The following is a 22,886-nucleotide window of genomic DNA, read 5'->3' as shown; positions in this document are numbered from 1 at the left end:
CATGCTTGGCCTTTCTTGATAAGAAAAGGCTTTCACACCCCCTCTGGCAATCCTTCTCACTTTCACAACCCCTCTAACAATAAACAAACTCACATAGGAGAAAACAGAAAAACACCCATCCAATATCATAGAGCACACAACAACTCCATGCACGATCCTGCTCAAACATCATCTTCGTTTCTGAGGAAAAAACCACTCTCAGAAAATGAAAAAGGTTTCTTTTCTCTTCTACCAATTAAGTCACCACTCCATTGTATTTATAACCTTTTAACCAATTAAGGACATTATTAGGTGGTGCGGTTCCTCCGATGGTAAATACAAAGTATGTTTTGGTTACAATCTGAAAGAAGCAGCTATTAATAAAAAAGACTGACCTTTTAATTTTTTTTGGCATCAACGCCTCCTTCCCAAAGTGGGCTCCTTTGCCTGGTTGGCTTGTTAGAGAAAAAACTTAACTCAAGAAAGACTCCAATCAATGGGTATCAATGGACCTAGCAGATGTACCTTATGTCTAGAACAGGAAGAGACTATGGATCATCTTCTTCTCCACTGCAAATTCTCCAATCACTTCTGGTGGCATTTCATGGGAAAACTGAGAATCTTCGGCCCCTTCTTAGCAAGGCTGGATAAGTGGTTTTTGCAATGGCCTAAACCGGCAGGTAAGGCTGTTTTTGCTGATTTGCTTTTTATCCTCCCATCACTTCTGATTTGGGAAATTTGGAAAGAAAGGAACCACAAAATCTTCCAAGGTAAAGAAATGAGCCTTTTTCTCTTTGTGGGAAAGTTGAGAACCACCTGACTAAGGTCCTTAATGAGGCTGCCCAATCCAAAACATTAAAGAAAAATTTGTTCATGGACTAGGATTGTAAGATTCAGTTGGTTCTTCCAAACCTACTCATCCCACCGATCTTCGGACTGGGCACCCCAGTGGATCAGACCAATCCAAGAGTGGGGGTGAAATGGGATGCGCCAGAGGATGGGTGGAGAAAGGTAAACTTTGATGGTGCTTTTGCAGGAAATCTGGGTCAAAGTGGTATTGGTTGTACTCTGAGGGACTCTGATGGTCTCTATATAAAAGAAATCTCTGAAAATATTGGTGTGGCTACTAATAATGAAGTGGAATTTAGAGCGCCTTTAAGAGGTCTTTAGTTAGGGAAGGAGTTAGGGGTGCAGATAATTCATTTGGAGGTAGACTCATTAAATGTTATTAATGCAATCCACTATAATAGCATCCCTAGTTGGCACCTTAACCAGTGGCTTCAACTGATCCTAGCGCTGCTAGCTACCTTTGATGAATTTTGGGTTAGCCACATCTACAGGGAAGGTAATGGTGAAGCTGATAGACTTTCTAAATTGGCTTTAGCTATGGGTGACCCCACCAGAATATACACCGATGATGATTTTCTATTGGGCCTGTTGCTGATGTTGCATTGGCTCCACCAGTTGACATGGTATCCTCACTTTCCATTGAGAGGGATGCTCTCCGATTGGGTCTATTGATGGTTGTGTGCTCTTTGGTTCTTTTCACAACTTCTGGTTGTGGAGAAAAATGGTACGTTGCTCCCTGGTTGCCTCTTTACCCACTCTCCACTTTATGGTCATGGTTTCTGGTGGAGAGATCGACCGTCTGCCCTGTTAACCTGTTAAGGTTTCTTCTTACCAACGAGATATGATGCATTGCCAGCATCATTGATTAGTGCCATTTTTTGGCCTCGTGGCAATTAAATATAAGTGTACTTTATTAATATCTAGTTACGACTAGGTCCTCTCAAGATTTGTTTATGATCACTTGATGCTTAAATTCGGTCGACACCAAGTTGAGGAGCTTTGGCGTAGATGGTTTTTTGGATACTGCCAGCTCACGTGTGTGGGTATTTATTAGGTATGAATTTCTTGCAGGGTGTCATATTCTCTGGTTTGATGGCATGCTATTTAACAATGGTATACCCTTTCTTTCCATCAAGCAATTGCTTTCCTTTCTTGGCAACTCCCTATGGAGACCCCAATCCTCCTTGAAGCTACTTGTCACTAGATGGCTTTCCTTGGTGAAATCACAGATAGACATCTGCAAGAGGTCCTCTTCTCTCAGCATCCTCTTATTCTCCATAGCCTTAAGAGGATTCTGGGAAAGGAATTCCTTATAGCTTACCATAGGTACAGAACCAATGCCGATATCCTATCTTTTTTTCTTGCAATGATAATTTACATGGGGACTAGTAAGCAGAAAACAAAAATGTTAATGTAAATGATGTTTAAGCATCGCCTGTTGGGGGAACTAGATGTTGTATTGGACAATATTGATGCCAATCTTAGAATTCCACTTCCCCAAAATTACTATATGTCACTAAGAAATGAAGCAGAGGTGAAGAAGCTTGTGATTGTTAATTCTCTAGATTTTGAGTCTCTCCAAGCAACCTAGCCTGTCATCTCCAGGAACATTGATTTCCTGCTTAAAGCGGTTGGCATACAAAGTGGTTTCATGTCGGATTGGTGGACAAAATTTCTCTATGATGAAGATCTAGTGGGTACTGATTACTTTGGGATTTTGGAGAACGAAGATCTGGTGGATGGAAATGACTGGGGTTTTGGGTTGGGTGAAGAATGGTTCCCAAATGAATACCGACTTCCAAAGGAGAAGGAAGAATCAGCAGCTCATTCAAACTATGGTACAGAATGTCCCTTTGTCTTGGATGCGGCTAATGCACATGTGGATGATGCTTCTGAAGACTCTCTTTGACTCCGGTTGTCATTAGGCCCTCCGATCTCTCTATTTTTTGAGATGTTCTATTTTTGTCTTAAAACCTCTGTATCTTTAAGAGGTTGGTCTATGTTTGTACTCATCCAGCCTTCAGGGCTGGTCTTTCTTATCTTGGGACTAGAGCTAAGGTAGGGGGTTTTCTTCTTGATTCTTTCCCCCTACTGCTCTTATTGAATTGGGCCTTGTATTCTCTTTTTGTTTAATACAAGGGTGTTGCCCCTCTGTAGCTATTTACTTATTTTAAAAAATCATCATTTTGGTGTTTTTCAACATGACTGTAGACTCTAGAAGTCATGCCTATCAAATCCACTATATCCTGCTAAGGCTCATCTATTATGAACGATTTTGTTCTGATTTTATTCCTCCTTGATTGGACAAATTCTACTTTAGAATCCTTGACAAGAAGCAACCTGAGCTTTGATATCTCAGAGAAATCCATGATCCCCCCTCTAACTCAAAAGTTGTCCAATCCTTTTATGCCTCTTGAACCATTGTCCTCGCTTGTCTAATCAACCTTGACTTAGGAGAAACCTTCAAACTAGTCCCTTAGGAATGAGTCAGCATCCAAGCCTTAAAAATTCCTCGTACATATTAGCTTGCCACCATAGTTGTCACTAACTCTCATGTTTGTTTAATGTTAGCATTTTTAGGTTGTGAACTAGCGACCAAATAGTTTATGGTTAATTTTTATGGTTATCACCAGCTCGTGAGGTAAAATGTCTGAAGACATGATCAAGCCGCGAGCTGGCAACAAGTTGGTTTGGGTTTACATCATGAGGTTTCTAGCTTTTTGGGTGTTAGCATTATATGTTACCGAGTTGAAGATTGCTAATGAAATTGCTTTGGTCGCGAGGTCACAAGTTGGTCTGATGTCATACATTACAGCCACGATAGTTAGTGAGTAACTCATTTCATATAGTTGTCATTGGCTCTCATGTTTGTTTAATGTTAGCATTTTTAGGTCGCGAGCTAGCGACTAGAGAGTTTGTGGTTAAGTTTTATGGTTATTGTCAGCTCGTGAAGTTAAATGTCTGAAGACTTGATCACATCGTGAGCTTGCGAGTGAAGTGCTAGCGGTTAAGAGATAAACAATTTTATGTTGGCGAGTACGTGACAAGGGTTAAAGTTAACACTATCTCCAAGTTGTTGCGGTGACGAGGGCTTAACATTTTCTGGTTGAGAATTGGCGAGTGGCAGTTCAATTTCCCTCAATCGCTAGATCTCGAGGTTATGAAGGCTTAGCATTTTTAGCTTGCGAGTTGGAGATAGAGTCGTAAGGGCTTGTCGCTAGGTCGTGAGATTTTCTAATGGGCAATCTTTTAGGAAGAGAGTTGACGACTGTGTGCCATGTGTTTTAATGACTTAATATCTTGAAATTGCCAATATAATTATTTTATGGTTTGAAAATAGCTTGAAATCGCCAATATTTTATTTTTATGGTTTGAAATAGGTTGAAATCACTAATATTTTTTTTAATGGTTTGAAAATAGGTTGAAATCACCAATGCAAATATTTTTCTGGTTTTAAAAACATTACAATTCACCCATGCAAATATTTTTTGGTTTTGAAAACATTACAATTCACCAGGATTTTTCACAAACTTTGAGCGATCACGACTAATTCACCAATGGAGATTATTATTTTTTCTCCATAAACTGCAAAAATTTGCCAGTAAAATTAAATTTTCCTCAAAAAATTATACAGCTTTCGCCAGGTTTTTACACCTTGTCCAAGGGGGGGGTTTCTTAAAGTTTTCCCTGATTGCAGCAAGAACAAGATCTCATGTCTCGACTCCAACAAACCATGCAAAATGGAAGTGCTAGAACACTTGCACTCAAAAATCAAGTGGTTCTTGAACAAGATAGGTGTAGAAAGCTACAATAGGAAATAATAGTAAAGGATGAGGAGGTCGTGCGGTTGTTAAGTATCCCTCCCACCGTAGAGGTCTCTCAAGATTTTTCTTTGATCCAAGTGGAATTATATGCTTCCCATTGGGAAAGAATTAAGCAGTATAGCCCCTCGTTGCAACCTATGCTAAGATTCCTTAGAGAAGCGCAATCCCTCTACGCCGAGGTGGGAGCCCTCGTCAATAACTCCATACTTGTCATTGGCCCCAAAATCCCTGTGGCTCAGGACTTAATCTAGATGTTGTATGCAGCTCAAGATGAAGAGTTGGGAGAGAAAGGTATAGTAGACTGTCGACAATTGATCAAGAAGACCAATGTCTTCATCAACTAACATAGAGTGATTATGCATATGTCAATGGCACTTGAGCCATTACAGATTTCAGTCCTGGACATCAAGCAGCGTATAGAGAGGTTTGTTTCATTAGGCCTGCCTTCTCTATTCCCTGCGGATGGTTCTGTACTGGGATTTGAGCAAGTGTTAAACCAGGTCGAGCATTTGCAGCAAGATAGGACATTCCTACAACAACTGAACAATCATATTTCGACAGAAGAGGTCATGCATCTCTTGCATCACTTGGCTCAGCTCTACACGCTCTTGAAACTAGTCCATGATGAACCAGTAGGCTTACAATTTGATGAGATAACTTGTTTGGATCAACATTACTAGAATCTGGAGGTGCAAGTATTGCCCTCCGAGGAAGAAAGGTTTCCATTGCAACAGGTCTTTGATCTATTATGCCCTGTTCTGACATGAAGTCTGGTCTCTGAACCAACAATATTGGGTTCTAGCATTCCGCAGGCAGAATTCCCCCTTTTAGTCACCATGAAATGTTAACATTATTTTAGAGTAGTTCTTATGCAGTATTTTTGAGTGCGTGGCACCCATTCTTTTTTATTTTCTAGCTATACTCTCCATATAGGACACACGAGCCAGATGTCGTCTCGACGTTGCTCCTGGTCGATCAACTTTTCCATTCAGATTTTAAAGGAACGCGTAGTTGCCAAGTGTCTCTAGTTTTTATGATGCGACATTCCTCTGGACCCCACCCTAGATCGTGTGAAGATAAGGACACGTGGTGCCTCCACGTTGCCCAACCTTTTTCTATTTCTATGTTCTTATTCAGATGTTCTTAGATTTGTCACGTGTCTACCATGGTGGTTCGTAAGTCAGGATGTGGTTCACATCAAGGTGTTCTTATTGAGCAGGTATGGAGGTTGCCATGTTATGGTGAAAATAACAACTTCGGGGGCGATTTTTTTCTGGGTATGTTCCTGCAAGATGCCACGATGGGTTTTCTGGTTAGAAGTTGTTGCTAAAAGGTTTTTGATGCCATGAGTTGTTAGCTAAGCTAAGGGCTCTATTTATGCAGATGTTTTTATTATTTTAGGGATTCAGAACTTTTATGAAAAAGATATAGTCAAGTATTCTAGACAGGTATGAAGCCTTTTAGCTATGATTATATTTTCTGAAGAAAGGATAATCAAATTGTGTCTGTGGCCTCTATGATGACTATTTTTCAGTATGCAATAATAGTTTTTTGTGCATTCTTGTAATTCAGATATAACTTTGAAAATATATGCCTAATACTCCGTCGATTAAACTATGGTTTGCACTTGTTATCTAGTGGATGCGTGATGTATGTTTCTTTATGTAAAAATGAAATCTAGTTGTATCTTGATTGTGGTTATGTCCAGGCATATAGATTGTTGAATGGGTTTTAAAACCAGATGTTTCTAGGTTTTATATGCTATTAATTCTTTTCTAAAATGTTCTAGCGCATTGCCTAAATAGTTTAGATCATTTAGGTTTAAGTTTCTTATTTCCCTTCGCCCCCAATCATAATGAAGAGTCGGCTTCTTAAATCTAGAGGTCATTCAATGAGTTTTGCACAATAGGTCACCCATCACTGAATTTCCCATAAGGTTGTTCGCATTCAAGGTAAAATTTAGAGTCAACAGGGCCCATCTCTTCAAAGCCAAAGATGATTTCCCAATCACCCAAGGACCTCCGCATAAAACATCAGATAAGCCTTCTTCACAAGAGAAAGGAAATGAAAAGAAATCCTTCGACATAGCTACGATCTAAATCTGACCTTTCAAATGCAATTTACTTTTAGCAAAAGCCCTTACCAAATCAATATTGGGTCTAGAACCCATAAACTTACCAACCAGTGATAGGGCCATCAAAGAGATGTTATGGTCAATCACTCGATCAGGGATAGAAATAGCATAACTTCTTGAAGCCAGCTCATAAATATTATTAACTTGAAGGAAGATCGATTTCTTGCTTGATTTAACCCCAAAAAGGGAAGACCAAGGTCATGACAAGTGCCTTTGGGTATCTCTCTCCCATGGACCATCACGTGGCCCAGTACTTCCACTAGGATCATTGGGGTTCCCATATTCCTATGGGTCCCCGTCTTTAGAATCTACACCTCCTTCCTTGCTTTTGTTGTTCTATCTCCATCTGTCCAGCATGCAGCCCGCTTCCCTGCAGATTCCCAACAATCTGAGTTGCAGACATGTTCCCGCCTTCTCCCATTTAAAACTCCTATGTCAATGCCAAAAATTTCCAAAAAAATTCAATTGATTATCTTAATACATCAACAAATCTAAAGTCTTGTGCTTTATTGATTTGAGTGTTATATAGCCTATTTGAGGCAGTTGTAATCTTGAAATCAAAAGTCCACATTGCCCTTGTTTGCAAGTGGCCCATTGTACATGCACTAGTATAAAGTGCCAAATCATCTTTTTTTGTAAGAGGTGTCTTGCATGATTGTGCCTCTCTCTATCTTGTGCTCTTTTATTTTTCTATTATGGGTTCTCCTAAGTTTCCACTTTTAACTCCACATAACTATGCTTCTTGGAAAATTGATGCTTGGAGTAAGTTAATAAAAAAGGATTAACTCAGTATATTGATGGAACCATTGTGGCACCACCTAATCCTAAAGTTGATCCTAATGCTCAAATAATGGCTCACTAAAAATGTTATGGCTCTTGGAATTTTGAGAAAATGTGTATCAAAAGATCTCATCTTTCACATTGAGAAGTGTAAAAAATAGTTAAAGATGCTTGGGACATCCTTGGTAAATTATATGGTCAATTTGATGAGATTAGGGACTATCAGCTTGACAATGATCTCACAATGTTGGATCCAAAGAAATTTGATACAATCCAACACTATGTCACTAAAGAAAATGAGCTAAGAGAATAACTTAAGCATTGTGGCATAAACAAGAAGGATGCACATTTAGTCTACAATTTGTTGGGAAAGCTTCCATTAGAATATGCAACATTTGTTTCTAGCTTCCAAATCGGTTGCTTGACAGTGGGTAGTTATTTCACTATCCCACCATTTGATGTATTCACAAAAAAGTTAATGTTATAGCAATCAAAGTTTACAAGCATGGGGATTCTCAAGTATTCAAAGTCCAAAGCTTTGATGGCTAATCAAGGGAATAAAGGAAAGGGTTCCAACAAGAATCAAAAGAAATTCAAGCTAAAGATACAATAGGATAAAGAACAATTATCCTCTCCACAACAAGGCAATACTCCATCTTCTTTCAAGAAGGGGAATTCACCTAAGAAGGAGAAGCCAACTAGTTCATATTGCAAGAAAGTTAGTCATGATGAGTATCATTGCCACTCTAAGAAAATTGTTGAGTTGGCAAACATTTGTAAGAATAACAACATCAATTTTCCATCTAGAAGTTTTTATCTCCTTCCACTTCCTCATAGTCAAAAGGAAAATGGCAAGAATTTGTGGCAAAAATAGGTTCTTCACAGCAATAGATACTTGACTCAGGTACCTCTCATCACAGGGGTTCTACAAGTGAGAAGTTTTCCTCATTAGAGTCATCGAAAATACCTCACATTTTCATTGGTGATGATACATAAGTGGACTTGTTGAAAGGAAGGGTTTAGTTAACATGGATGATGGAACATTTGAGAATATTCTCTATGTTCCTAACTTGAGCACCAACCTTCTTTCAATCTACCAAATCACCCACTATGGAAATGGAAAGAAAGTTGAGTTTACACCTAATTTAGTTATGGTCAAATAACTTCAGAATGATGCCTTGGTAGCAATGGGACAAGCCAATCACAATACATGGATTTATTCACTCTCCCACTTGATGGGCCTTGATCTCCTTCCATCGCCTTGTTCATTCATTCAAATTCAAAAAGTATGATATGGCATAAGCGATTTGGACATCTCAACTATCACTATCTTCAAAGCTAAGATCCAAGGACATGGTCACAAATCTCCCTCAAATCAAGTTTTTAGATGTTCTTTCAGGGTGTTCCATGGGCAAGCATCCCAAAGAGAATTTTGTTGAAGGGAAGTCTTGGAGAGCTTTGGAAGTTCTTCAATTGGTTCACAATGATGTACCAGGCCCATTTCCAATGCCATCATTTAGAAAGGCTTGCTATGTCCTCACCTTCATTTATGACTACTCCTGCTTCACTTAGGTCTACTTTCTTGCTCACAAGAATGAATTATTTGATAGATTCCTAGCCTTCAAGGCTCATGTTGAGAAGCAATTAAGGAAGCAAGTCAAGATTCTCTGCATAGACAATGGAAGGGGATATTGAACAATAGAATTAAGTAATTTTGTACTCTTGAGGAGATTGATCTTCAACACTCAGTTTCCTACACTCCATAGCAAAATGGTGTTGTAGAAAGGAAGAATAGAACCCTTAAGGAAATGGCAAGCTTCATGATTCACAATCATTCTCTTAGTCTATATTTTTGGGCAAAATCTATCAATTGTGAAACACACATCCAAAATTGGGTTCCCCACAAATATTTGAAGGGTATTACTCCTTTTGAGGCTTGGCGTGGTAGAAAATTGATTGTGAGACACTTCAAGGTCTTTGGGTGTCCAACGTGGGCTCATATTCCTCCACATAAGTGCAAGGTGTTGGAACCTCAGAGTAGGCCTTGCATATTTATTGGATACCCCAAGGGTGTTAAGGAATATAGACTTATAGATCTAGAGACACATGAGGTCTTCATTGAGAGGAGTGTTCACTTGAGGAAGTATCTCCTATCTTAGCCTCTCATCCTCCCCATCCTTTCTTCATAGTGGAAAGTGATGATAGTGACTCAGATGATGATTCCACCTCAATTTTGACTCGCGGGCTCACACCTCTTTAAGGTCCATTGAAGTTGAGGAGGGTCATCCTTTATCTCCTACAAGACCTCATTGGTCTTGATAGACTCTTGATTTAGTGGGTTCTCTTATTTGGGATCCTTCAGACACTCGAATGACTTAGTTACAACAATAGGATCTTCCACATGCTTACATTGCTACAACTTCCAATCCACAATCCTTTCAAGAATCATTAGGAGTTCTTGAGTGGGACTTAGCAATGGAGTAAGAGTATAGTTCCTTGATTAGGAACAATACATGGGATTTAGTTCCTCTCCCTAAGGGGAGGAAGATGGTTCAATGTAAGTGGATCTATCAGACTAAGTTTACAATAGATGGTAGTGTGGATAAGTACAAATCTCAAATTATTGCAAAGGGCTTCTCACAAGTTCCTAGTGTTGATTATACTGAGACCTTTGCACCTATAGCTAAGATGAACTTCATTCACTTGACACTTTCTATTTTCATAGCTCATGGTTGGGCTATACATCAAATATATGTGAAGAGTGCATTTCTTCATAGGGATCTAGAATAGGAGATTTACATAGAGTAACTCTAGGGATTCATTCATGATTCTTCTTTTGTTTGCAGATTGAGGAATTATATCTATGGCCTCAAGCAGGCCCCTAGGGATTGGTATGCCAAGATGGATTCCTTTATTCTCTCTATAGGACTCCTCATGTGTCATTCAGATCCAAATGTTTACATTTTGCAAGAGGATTACTCTTATTTGCTACTTGTGCTTTATGTTGATGACTTGATCATTACAGGGAGTACCTCATCCATCATTGGCAGTGTCAAATCTACATAGACTGAGATATTTTCTATGACTATCTTAGGCCTTTTGCACTACTTTATCAGGATTGAGGTCTCCCGGTCTTCCTTCAAGATTACTCTTACTCAGTCGAAGTATGCTCTTGATCTTCTCATATGGTTCCACATGGTTGATTGTAAACCTAGACCGACTCCCTTTTCAGGATTTAAGATTGAGGCTAAGTGTTCCACTCCACTTATTGATGCCACATTGTATCATCGGCTTTTTGGGAGTCTCATCTACTTGACCCACACACGCCCCAATATTTCCTTTGTGGTTGGAATGATTTCACGCTTTATGCAGGGACCACATGAGCTTCATTGGAAAGATGCCAAATACATTGTGAACTACATACAAGGTACACATCACTTTGTGATTCACTATGCAACAGGTAGAAGACTTACCTTGGTTGGCTACATAGACCCAGATTTGGCTGGTGATCTTGATGATCACAAGTCCACTTTAGCTTACAACTTTCATCTTGGTTTCAGCCCCATTTTTTGGTAGAGCAAGAAGTATCATTCTATTGCTCTTTCTTTGACTGAGGTTGAGTATTGAGGGGATATTAATGCAACTACTAAGGTTATTGGCTTTCAAATATTCTACCAAAGTTTGGCTTCACCACTCCATGGCCTATAGTCCTTCATTGTAACAATCAGGGTTCCATTCAAATCTTGAAGAACCCGATTCACCATTAGAGGACCAAACACATTGAGATCCACATGCACTACATTAGGGATCTGATATAGGAGTTTGTCATTAATTTTTATAATTGTCCTACAATAGAGAAAGTTGTATACATCTTCACCAAACCCTTCACTGAGAGTAAGTTTCATCAGTTGCGAGCTCTCTTGGGGGTGTGATATATTTCATTAGGGGGGGTTAGTTGACTTCTCCATCCTCTCTTATGCGGGGGACTTTTTTCTCTCTTGAGGTTTTGTCCTTATTCTTTCAGAGTTATTTTGTGTGTTCATCTCTCTTTTGGGGGGATAATTTTCCCACTGGGTTTTCTCCCTTTCTCCATTTATGAGAGATTGCATTGCATTTGTAAATGGGTACCTATCATGGCCTAGTTGTCAGGACCCATTTTGTATTGTTAGCTTGAGTCTAAATTCTCCTAAGTTGCACTTAAGGGGGGGTTTCGATGTAATTTATGTCTCATGTAATTATACTTTTCTTAAGTTGACTTAAGATAATGGATATCATAGTAATGTGCATATGAGACACTTAGGAAATTTCATACCCAGGGAATGTGGTTGTAGGAGAAATTCCACCTTTTGTGGTGTTATCTTGTTATCACATTTTCATATCCCCTTATAGTGAAATCATAATTCCACCTTTGGTAGGTGATCCACCTTTAGTGGAATTATCTATTGTTTCTCCTACCTACCCCTACCTAGTTTTGCATCTTATTGGGCTGCATGTCTTGATTGTGTGCTCTCTTTTACCTATGGCCCCGCCTTTATAAGAAGGCTTGTGTACATTGTATAGTTGATTGATTTTTGCATCTTGATGAGAATACAATTTTTTCTTGTCTATCTTGTTCTCTCTTACTTTTGTGCTATTTAATTGGCCTCTAGATCTCAAGGGTTGCTAGTCAATTCCTACACAAATGCACTTCAAGCTATAGATGATGAAGGTAAACATGTTCTTATTAATGCAATGGTTTAATTTTATCTCACATTGATCCACATTCCTTTTTTAGATTACTCATTCTGCATATTTTGTGGGGTCTAAGATTTCCTTACCACATTCATGACTTGTAATTACTCCTTGATTCCTAAAGCAATTGGGCAATCAATAAAGTTATATTTGTCAGCTCAATTTCTAGGAAAAAAGATTTTACTATTTTTTATCTTTCATATAATTGCAACCTGAAAGGATCTTCTAGGGTTTGAACTCTTTTCAATCTAGTTGCCATTAGAGAAGTACTATGTAAATATATAGGAGGTTAATATGTAAATGATTCTTGGAGATGAATTTCATGTTTTCAATTCTGGAGTTTTGGGAAGTTTTAGCTTAAAGTTTCCTCTTACTACTTCATTTGTACAAAGTAATAAATATTTAATGAATGGGAGAACATAATAATTCGTTGTAAGTTTTTTAATGATTATTTCTTGATTATATATGAATTTATATAGTTTGGGATGGATAACTAAGAATGTCCAGTTGCTTGATATAATTAAATTTGTGGTGTATGAATCTAGATAACTCTTATTCTTTTGTAATTTCTATTTGATGTCTCTTATGATATGATATAATTATGTAACTCGATAAATACGAATAAATCTTATAGGTAATGACCCTCCATGAACTCAAACTAAAACATCATTCACTAGTATATTAGGAGTAAGAGTTAGTTTGTATGCACCTCATGGTTCAACATTATAACTAGGAATATTGTCCTCAATGATCTTTAAATTAGTATCATCCTATCAGGTCATGTTATGCATACCCAAATATTGTTGTTATATAGTGATGTTTTTATAATCTTAATAGAGGTTATAACAATAGTTCTGGGGTTAACTTTTAGTGTCAAGCATATATCAAATACTGTTGTAGTTATTTGTCCATTTATCTATTTTTAGTTGTGTTTAATCCTATTCAATATACCTCTAGGGAATCCCCCTAGGTCTAGATAATTTTAAAGATGAAGAAGTTTACCCACCTTAGCAAATTGGTTCAAAGTCACCTTGCCTAATCATAAGGTTGAAGAATTTTCCTTGAGTTTGATAGCCTTGGAAGTCAACAAGAGGCTTACCTTTAGGGATTTAGGAACCGACAACTCTATGCACAAATAAAAATCCCAACCTTCTCTTAGCTCACTTAATTTTGGAGAGAAAAGAAGGAAACAATAGTTTAGGTTTCCTTTCCCTTTATTCTCACCTTTTGGTCTACAACCCAGAGATTCCCTAGATTCTTGCAATGACTGTTACAGTCAATCATCCCCAGGCCACTATTGGAGCCTACAAAATAATAAAATTATCCAAGTTTTTTTCCTATTACTGTCCTAACAAAAATACAATTATACCTATCCACAAGCTGAGTCACATGAATATAGGTAATTCAATGTGTTTTCTAGCATCTTGCTAAACAAACAAAAAGAGAAATAAAGTGAACTAAATTTCGCTATTTTGCAAGACTAATGGCTTGTTATACCAAGCACTCAGTGAAATAGTGAAAAGGAACATGAAGCACATTAAATATCATTGTTTCACCAAACCTAAATCTCATTAGTTTTAGCATCATGTGAAATGGCGAAGAAGGAAACAAGGTCTATATGAATTTTGCTATTTCACAAAACTCACACCCCATCATATTAGGCGGTCCGCGAAACAATGATTAAATTTGTGACGTTTTCATTTCACAAGTCTCACAACCTATTGTATTTGGCATGCTACGAAATGGTGATAGAGGTGACAAGCTTACAAAGTGTGTCACTATTTTGCTAAAAGGAATGCTAAGGACATTAAAAGGCTGCAATACAATGATAACCCAATAAGATATCACTATATCACAGGAGGAACATGAATAACCAAAAATTAAATTGCAATATAGCGATAACAAGGTAAAACAATTTTTCTATATCACAAAAATTGGAGATAAGAGAAAAGGAGGTGTAGTGACATAGTGATAAGTGTTGTTTCTATTCTATAGCAATAAAGCAATATTAATAAAACTTGTTTGCAATATGGAATAAACAATGAGCCGAGGCAAGTTGGTGATGATGTAAATATTTATTTTGAAAAGGGTGGTGGAGTTTTAGATGGCATGAAGGAATTAAATGTAGAAAAGACCCCAAAGGTCACCATTAATAGTCGATTAATAGCAAGAAATAGTTTCTCTAAAAAAACCCCAAGGGGTTATTATTCATGATGTTTCGAATGATGAATCCACATAGGAGGTTTCTTCTATTTCCCCCCTATCAAAAAACAAAAAAGTGTGATACAAACCCTCTCTTCTTTTATGAGGAATCAAAAGGGGAGGGTGACATAGATGAAGCTACTAGTGCATTGAGAGCTTTAATTTGAGATGAGATGGTAGAGAAGTCACAAGTTGACCCACCAAAATATGAAGAAGAGATACATGGCTATGAAGTCCAAGTAACAAAGGGAGTTGAGCCTGTTGGCACTATTGATGAGAGGGTTGCAATGTCTATGAGTTTCCTAGATGGTTATGAATTCATCCATACTCCAAAATTCAAATATTTTTGGATAAAGATAAAAATGAAGGAATTTGAGCAAACAAAGCAAATGAACCTCATGGGTGCGGATGAGTCCAGGAATAAGGAAATAATTAATCAAACTTTTAAAGAAGTGAAATTTGATGATATACATGTTGCTCCTGAAGAGGCCAGAGAAATTGTTTTGAAAATAAATATATTAATTATGTTAGGAATGACTCTGAAGAAAATGTTCCTATTAGACTAGGTACGGTAGCAGGAAGACCCTATGCTAGTTGCAAAATTTGATTTTGATGAAGGGGTGAGCAGCATAGGGTACAACCCAAAGACTGGGATATTAGTAGCATGGGTAGGTTCCAAAAATATCAGTAAGACGAAGCTTGTAGATCTAGTGAAAGAAGCAAAAGGAACAATAATCTTGAAGACCATAAAAGATACCTCCCCATTGGAGGTTGCCACTTTGACTATGCACTTATCCATGTTCACCAGACATTTTGTAAAACATATGCAACAAAGGTTTATTGAACTTGAATAGGGTTAGAAGGAGATGAATGATGGAATCAATAAATTGTATGTTGAAAAAACCATGTGGCAAGAAAAGGCAAAAGAGAAAGTTGACAACCATAATAAGGCCATTGTTTGACACAAGCATGATCCTCATATGCCAATAGATCACATTAAGGACAACCAAGGTTGGGAAGAGGAAAAGAAGAAATATGAAATTGAAATTCATGATTTAAAGGCAATTAATGAAGAGATTCTGTAGAAAATACCCGAAGAAATGTACAACACCTTTGAACAAATATTGGATCATAGAGAAAAACATGTATTTGAAAAGTTGGAAGATGTTTATAAAAGTTATAAGGATCTTTTAGAAATGATAGAAACATTTATAAAGAACATGCCTAAGTTGGAGACCTTGTCAAAGAGATGGCAACCAGCCCACCACACGTTTATCACCTTATGTAGGGTCACACAAAGGGACACAGATGCTCCTCCAACAATAAAATAAACTGAAAAAAGGATATAAAATATCACTAAGGAGATTCTCTATATTTAGGGTTAGGAACAAAAGGTAAAGGCTAAGATTGACTCCTTTCACACTTTCTAGCATTGGACTATACCATTTGTAATAGATGGAGATAAACATATTAAAGATTTTAATGACTATAAAAGTGAGTGTTGTCGAATGGTTCCAAGTATCATCTCCCACATGAAGGAAGAAAAGGATACAAGTGTTAAAGGGTTCAATTTGTTTCTGGATAGAATTATCACCCTAGACAATGGATATTTAAAATTCATCACTAAGGTTAGGGCCATGATAGACAAGAAGTGGAAAGACCACCTCATTGAGATACCTATTATGCAAAGTATAAACGACCCAATGATTATGAGGTTTATCAGTGGGAGAACAAGTACTTGAAGGTTTCAGAAGATTATGGACAAAGAAGAGTCAATCGGTGAATGAAAAGGTTGCCCAACTGAAAGTAGAACCTTTCTAGACCCATTGGTCACAGGTTGTTGCTCGTATTATTATGACAATGGGCTCACATTCACCAACCATAATTATCTTTAGCATTATATTTTATCTCTGTTATGTTGTTACATTTTCTAATGCAAGGATCCAAATGTTAATATCTAAAAAATTTAGTTATATAAAATTAGCTATAAAAAGGTGCCTTGTAAATGGTCTGAAGCTTTTTTCTTCTCCCCATTTTTATATATAAGGGAGAAACCAAGACTCTAAAAAAAAAGGATATAGCATATAGAAAAAAAAAAAAAAAGAGAATACTGCACAAATTTTGTACCCTACTTCAATGGCAAAACATAATATAAGGATCTGAAGTTTTTGGCTCAATTGTTTATTGATTTTGAAGATAGAATATTGTGTGATTGTCTCCAATTTCTTTCTTTCTTACATGTTTAAATCAAACTACTAAGGGTAATTTTGATTTATCAAAGCAACAATTATAGTTTTGTGCACTTTAATTGATTGGATTTTGTCAGGCAAAATTAAACTCCATTTCGTTAAATTATAACATTTTGGAAGGATGTAACTGGAATAAGAAGAACAATATCAATTTTTTGTATGTTTATATAAAATAACTTTGCTACCAAATAACTTGAATAATAATCAGAAACTGGATTGAATAACTTTGTAGCCCTGGAGGAGGCACTGGTCACTATTATCTAAAACAATTTTATCTGAAAGTTTAGATTTGTTTTATTTGCTCAACAAGATATAGTAGAAGTATAAGTAGCAAGGTATTAGTTATTCAGATCAAGTATATGTGTTGTATTAAGTTAATTTGAAACAAGGATTTGAATTGAAGTTGTAAATATGTTAAATACAAGGTAAACATGTCAAGGTCTTGCAGAGCCTAAAGAGTAGAAGATATCTTCTTTTAGAAGAATCTTGTTTGTTGGCCAAATTAGTATGTAAACCTGATCATATAACTTAACACACTCTTAGGTTTTTCCAACCTATTGATTTGGGAACCAATAGATTGGTGACTCTGCTAGGAAGATGATTGTTAAATCTATTTGGGGTGAGAGTTAGGAATAATACAATTTATATCTTAAAATTGCTACAAGGGTGACTCTATTGTAAGAAGAACTCAAAAGAAGAAAAAAGTAATTCCCTGAAGGGGTGGTGACTCTAATTTTATTATAATATCAACTATACTAGGATACCGTGTTGATTGGAGTCTAGACTAAGGCCTGGAATGTTTGGTCGGAGATCATTGTATAAAACTGGCAGGTTGATCACATAGAATTGGGACTGGAGAAAAACAACAAAAGAACAAATCAAAACCAAAATCAAAAGGAAGAAAATCAAGCTGAGATGGAACCCCAAAAGATAAGGATGGAAGATATTTTAGTTAGTATTCTAACCCACTTGAGAATGAGGGGGACTCCCATACTGAGGCCAAAAAGGATATACATGTTGGCATTTGCATGAATATTGCATTAATGAAATGTTATGTTGTCATTGATGTCAATTAACCAGTAATGATATTGTTATAATGTTGTTTTGTAACCAGTAGGAAGAGATAGTGAAGGGAACTGTAACCGGTAGGTAAGTTTGTGGAGTGAACCAATATTGCTAAGTATTGGAGAGTTGAACTGGTAAACCCTACCTATTCATTTGATCAACCCTAACCGATTAAGTTTGGTGAATTGGTTATATTGGTTTATGATCTAATGATGAGTGGTAATGATTATAACACGTATGCATATTGTATAAAGAGAGTTTCAAAGTATTTTTGGTGCATTGAGATAATTGTTTTTATCTTGGGAATGAGCAAGTATATTGCATGTAATTCAAAGCGCGTGATGAGTTATTGAGTTTGATGAAGTGGTGATCAAGGAGCAGTCGAAGCTTTCTTGAATGATTTGCAAAGATTATTATGTAATCCAATAGTCATACTTGAACCGACTTGTTTGTAATCTCTATGAGAGAATTAGGTTTTTGTTGTGTTACCGACCTAGTGATTTGTTTATAAGGTTGATGAGCTGTTTTGTTAAGTGTTGGCAAAGTTTCAGTTGAGTGTGTGGTTGCTGAACTGGATGATGTATCTGCAGTTTGTGTAAGGTAGATAGGAGCATGAAAAGGATCTGAACAAGAAAGTGTAGTGCTATTCAAATAGATCAGCAAAACCCCTATTGTTTTCTAACAATTACAGCACTTGAAATCCCCTAACCGGGTAAGCTCTAACAAGCTTAGTGTTATTCAAATCCTCTAACCAGATGGTCCATTAGCTTGGATTTCAAATCCTTTACCGAGGTTACTCCTCACAGGGTATTGCTTCTAACAAGGCATTATAGTCAATCCCTTAACCGGGTGGTCCCTAACAGGATCTGTTCCTAACAAGACTTTTTGTAAAAGCTTTAATAGGCTTGGCTCCTAACAGGGAGAACTTCATAAGAGTTTAGATAGTTAACTTGTGAGTCTCATCTCACCATGGTTTTTCCCATTTGGTTTTCCATGTCAAAAATATTGTGTCAAGTGGTGTATGTTTTTTTGGTTATGTTTCTATGGTTGAATTGCTTAACTGCTTAATACACTTTGATATCTCATGATAACCGGCAACAATCTGAAATGAGGTTTTACTTATATCAGTAAAGTATTTGGATGTTTGTGGAATTTTTATTTGTTTACTGTTAATCTGTTAATCTGTTATAATAGACAACCGGTTTATCTTGACAGTGATATTGCATTTATAGTTCAATGGTTTAACTTGTCAGTTTAAAGTTTGCTTTGAGAGGTTGATTTTGAGATTGGTGAAAGTTTTATCACTTTTTCTATCTACTGATTCACCCCCCCCCCTCTCAGAAGTTGACCGGATCCTTATTCTTTCATCATACCATCAATACAACATCAATATGACACAATGATACTAGGTCATGCACAAGGGAGTTTGGCAAACCAATATCAAATAAATGATCATAGGAAAAGATTTTTTAGGAATCCCCCAGGATTCTCATCACCTAGGAGTACTAGTAATGGATCATCCTCATCAAGCAGTTGTGTGTGTGAAAAAGTAGAATAAGTTTGTGAGCTACAAGACACAACACTTCAATTAAGTCAGTACATGTATGGTTCGACAGGTATAAGCATGAATATGAGAACCATAACAAATCGACCCATTTCCTTATAAAATATGCAAGTATAAGATTGCTCTCATATTCATATAAGCAATACTAGTGAATAGACTACACCAAGACGAAGGATTTAATCTATATGAGTATGATGAGATTAAGCTAAATGGATGCAAGATTATGTTAGATGGATGAATAGTAAGCTATAAAAATTCAAGCAATCATGAAAATATGTAAAAAGAAATTAAACTAAGATGTAATAATCTCAAAAAGAAAGCACAAAATCTTCAATGACTCCACAGCAAAAATTGTATAATAACAATAAATCTCCAGGGTGTTTTGAATGAGAGATGAAGGCTGAATTTATAGAGAATCACAAGAGAGATCAAGAAAAAGCACAATTTAGGATAATTGAAATAATTGAGAAATCAAATTCAGTTAACCTTGAGATAGATTCTAATTATAGTTTAATTGAAATGCATTTAGATTATAAGTTTGATTTTGCATTAGAGATATAATTCAATTAATTCCATGCACTTGAGAAAAAAAAAGGTAATTCTATGCAATTCTTTGATTTATTCAAGAAAAGTCTTTTCAATGCAACTGAACTTCTTTTCTCAAAAATCTTTGACTTCCCATTTCAGAGAATGATTAATAATTCAATTTAGTTGCTTTTCTGATTTCAAGTTCTCAATTTAGAAGAAAGAAATAATATCTCAAGTTTGATTTCTCTTTCCAATTCAATTCTTTTATTTTATTTTCAATTTAACTCTTGCTTTATGATTAATTCCTCTTTTATGATATATTAATTCCTTTTTTATGATTAAATGGAAAATTTATTAATCAATTAAATATGCTAGGATATTTAATAAATTAAATAGGATAATAGATCAAAATGATTTTCTTGGAATGATTTAATTAATTCAATAAATATTTAATTAATATAGAATAATTCACTTGCCATGTGACATTTGATGATTGAAGAATTAATTAATTGTGTGCTCAAAGTTGATTTAATTGCCTTTGGTTAGGACCTTGGTGACGTTGTCAAAATTAGGGGCCCATGGTTTAGGTGACCAATTTTAGGGTATTACATTTTCCCCTCTTTGAATTAATGTGCGAGCAGTGCATTGGTTCAAAGAATATGTTGATGTCTAGGAGATACCAGTTTTGAACTTGATTGATCACGAACTGGACGAAGAGAAAGGTGTTTATCTTGATTTGAAGTGGTGAAGCTAAATAGAGTTGATTAAAGTGACACTGATCCCAAACTTGATTGAACTAGGACCGATGGAGAGCAAAGATATCGAACTTGAACTTGATTGATCAAGAAGTGAATCTTACTGATCTAGAACTTGATTGAACTAGACACAGTGAGCGAAGATAAATTCAATCTTGAACTTGATGGATCAAGACATGACGAGCGAAGATAAACTATCCAACTTGATTCAATGTGATGAAACTGAACACCTTCTTAGATTGAGCGTGTGATCAAAGATACTCTTTAAACTTTTGATTGAGTTTAAACGAATAATCAACTTGATGAAAAGCGATGAAACTAATTAATGTTAAGAGACTGATTCAAAAGAAGACAAATATTAGCTTGATTTGAAGCGATGAAATTGATATGCCCCTAGCTATTGATTTGATTCAGATGATCAAGAAATTTCAACTTGATATGAAGCAATGAAGCTGAGATACCCCTTAGCAATAAGAATTTGTTTGATTTTCTTTAGTTGAAAAGAATTTTTTTGCTCGACTTTTGATGAAGATTTGAAATTTTTTCTCGACTTTGAAGATGTGAGGTCATGAGGTCATGAGTATGCCCCCTCAGGAGCGAAATTGAAAGATAGTGAGGGTACATTATTTTAGGCAATGTTTTGGCGATGATAATGATTTGAGCACAAAAAGTGATTCAGAGGAATATTCAAAGATTTGGTGATGACTGATAAGAAATTGAGCGTGAAGTTGATTTGTAGAATAAATTGAGATTCAGCGTTGATTCATTAGAAAATGAGCACAAATTGGAGAAATAATGAGCATTTGATGAAAAGTGCTAAGTGGTCCAAATTGTATTGAAATTGACTAGGAGAATGATCTCAAATTTTGATTTCAATCTCGAAAATGGAATCAGGACGGGCAAATTAGCTAAGGGTACAATTTTCATGTCCATCAAAGCAAGTTGAAAAATTAGGTTTGGGGCTATATAAGGGGTCAAAGTGTCATTTTCAATTCATTTTAACCTCTCCAAGTTTGAAATTTGAAAAGCCTTCTGTGAAGAAAAATAGTCATTTCAATCCAGGAGCACTGATTTGAGTGCTAGAGATGTTATAATCAACCTCGAAACTATGAGCCAACGGTAAGAGTCTAATTTTTACCCCTTTCATTTCATCAATTTTGAAAAAAAATTTTGAATTTTTGCTTTTTATGGTCTTTAAAAGTCAGTTGTTTTCGATTTGTCGTGCGAGACAACATTTTGTCTCGTGTGAAAAACTGTGCTTTTATGTTTTATCTTTTAAAGCCACTAGTTTTGTCGTTCGGGACACCCCTTTGTGTCATACAAAAGTTTGCTTGATAGACCATTTTGTCGTGTGAATGCATGTTTTGTGTCGTATTAGAGTCTTTTGTCATCCTATAGATATTCCTGACTCGTACGAGTTTCTGCTTACTCTGTGAAATGTCGTATGAAAAACAGTGAGCATTTTTAAGAGTACAAACATGAAAATTTGATTTTGCAATTAATGTATTTGGATTTGCGTGATGTTTAAGTTGTCTTATAGAAAATTTGAAGGACTTTTTGATGCTCTATTGTTTGATTCTTGTAGGTTTGATTACCACATGTTCTTTTCCGATGCGTTTATCCTCCTACTATGAGACTAGTGTGTGAGTTATCCGATATAGATAAGGTACATATTGACTTGTGCAGGTTTACCCACCTTCTATAGATGCTAGACATCCATGTGAATCACGAGATGCTCACAACACTTGTGGAGAGATTTCACTCTGAGCATAACACGTTTTATTTACCAGTTGGGGATGTGACCATCACTCCCTAGGATGTTTATAGGATTCTTAGGATTCCATTTGCTGGGGATAAGGTTGATTACGATTCTGCATAGCATCTTGGCTTACTAGCGTTGAGACAGGTATTTCATGATGAGGACATCCTTACATGGGCTATTAGCTGGGATGATATGATGACCAGGTACAGTGAGAAGTTTCCACTGGCTTGTGTCTTGGCAGGATTTATTGGTTGCTTCATTATGCCAAATAGGGGATAGCTGGGTTTCTTATGCAGCTGGGCTAGGATGTTGTAGAGGCTTGTGGATCACCCTGAGAGATTAGGATGGGGTTCGTTTGTATTATCCCACATGTATCATGAGATGCATGAGATTGTATACAAAGAGGGGAAGAGCATGGCTGCATGGGTATTGATTTTACAAATATGGGCCTAGGAGCATATCGC

This window comes from Cryptomeria japonica, chromosome 2 (assembly GCF_030272615.1).
Source record: "Cryptomeria japonica chromosome 2, Sugi_1.0, whole genome shotgun sequence".
Lineage (NCBI taxonomy): Eukaryota > Viridiplantae > Streptophyta > Pinopsida > Cupressales > Cupressaceae > Cryptomeria > Cryptomeria japonica.
This window is presented reverse-complemented; position numbering follows the sequence as displayed.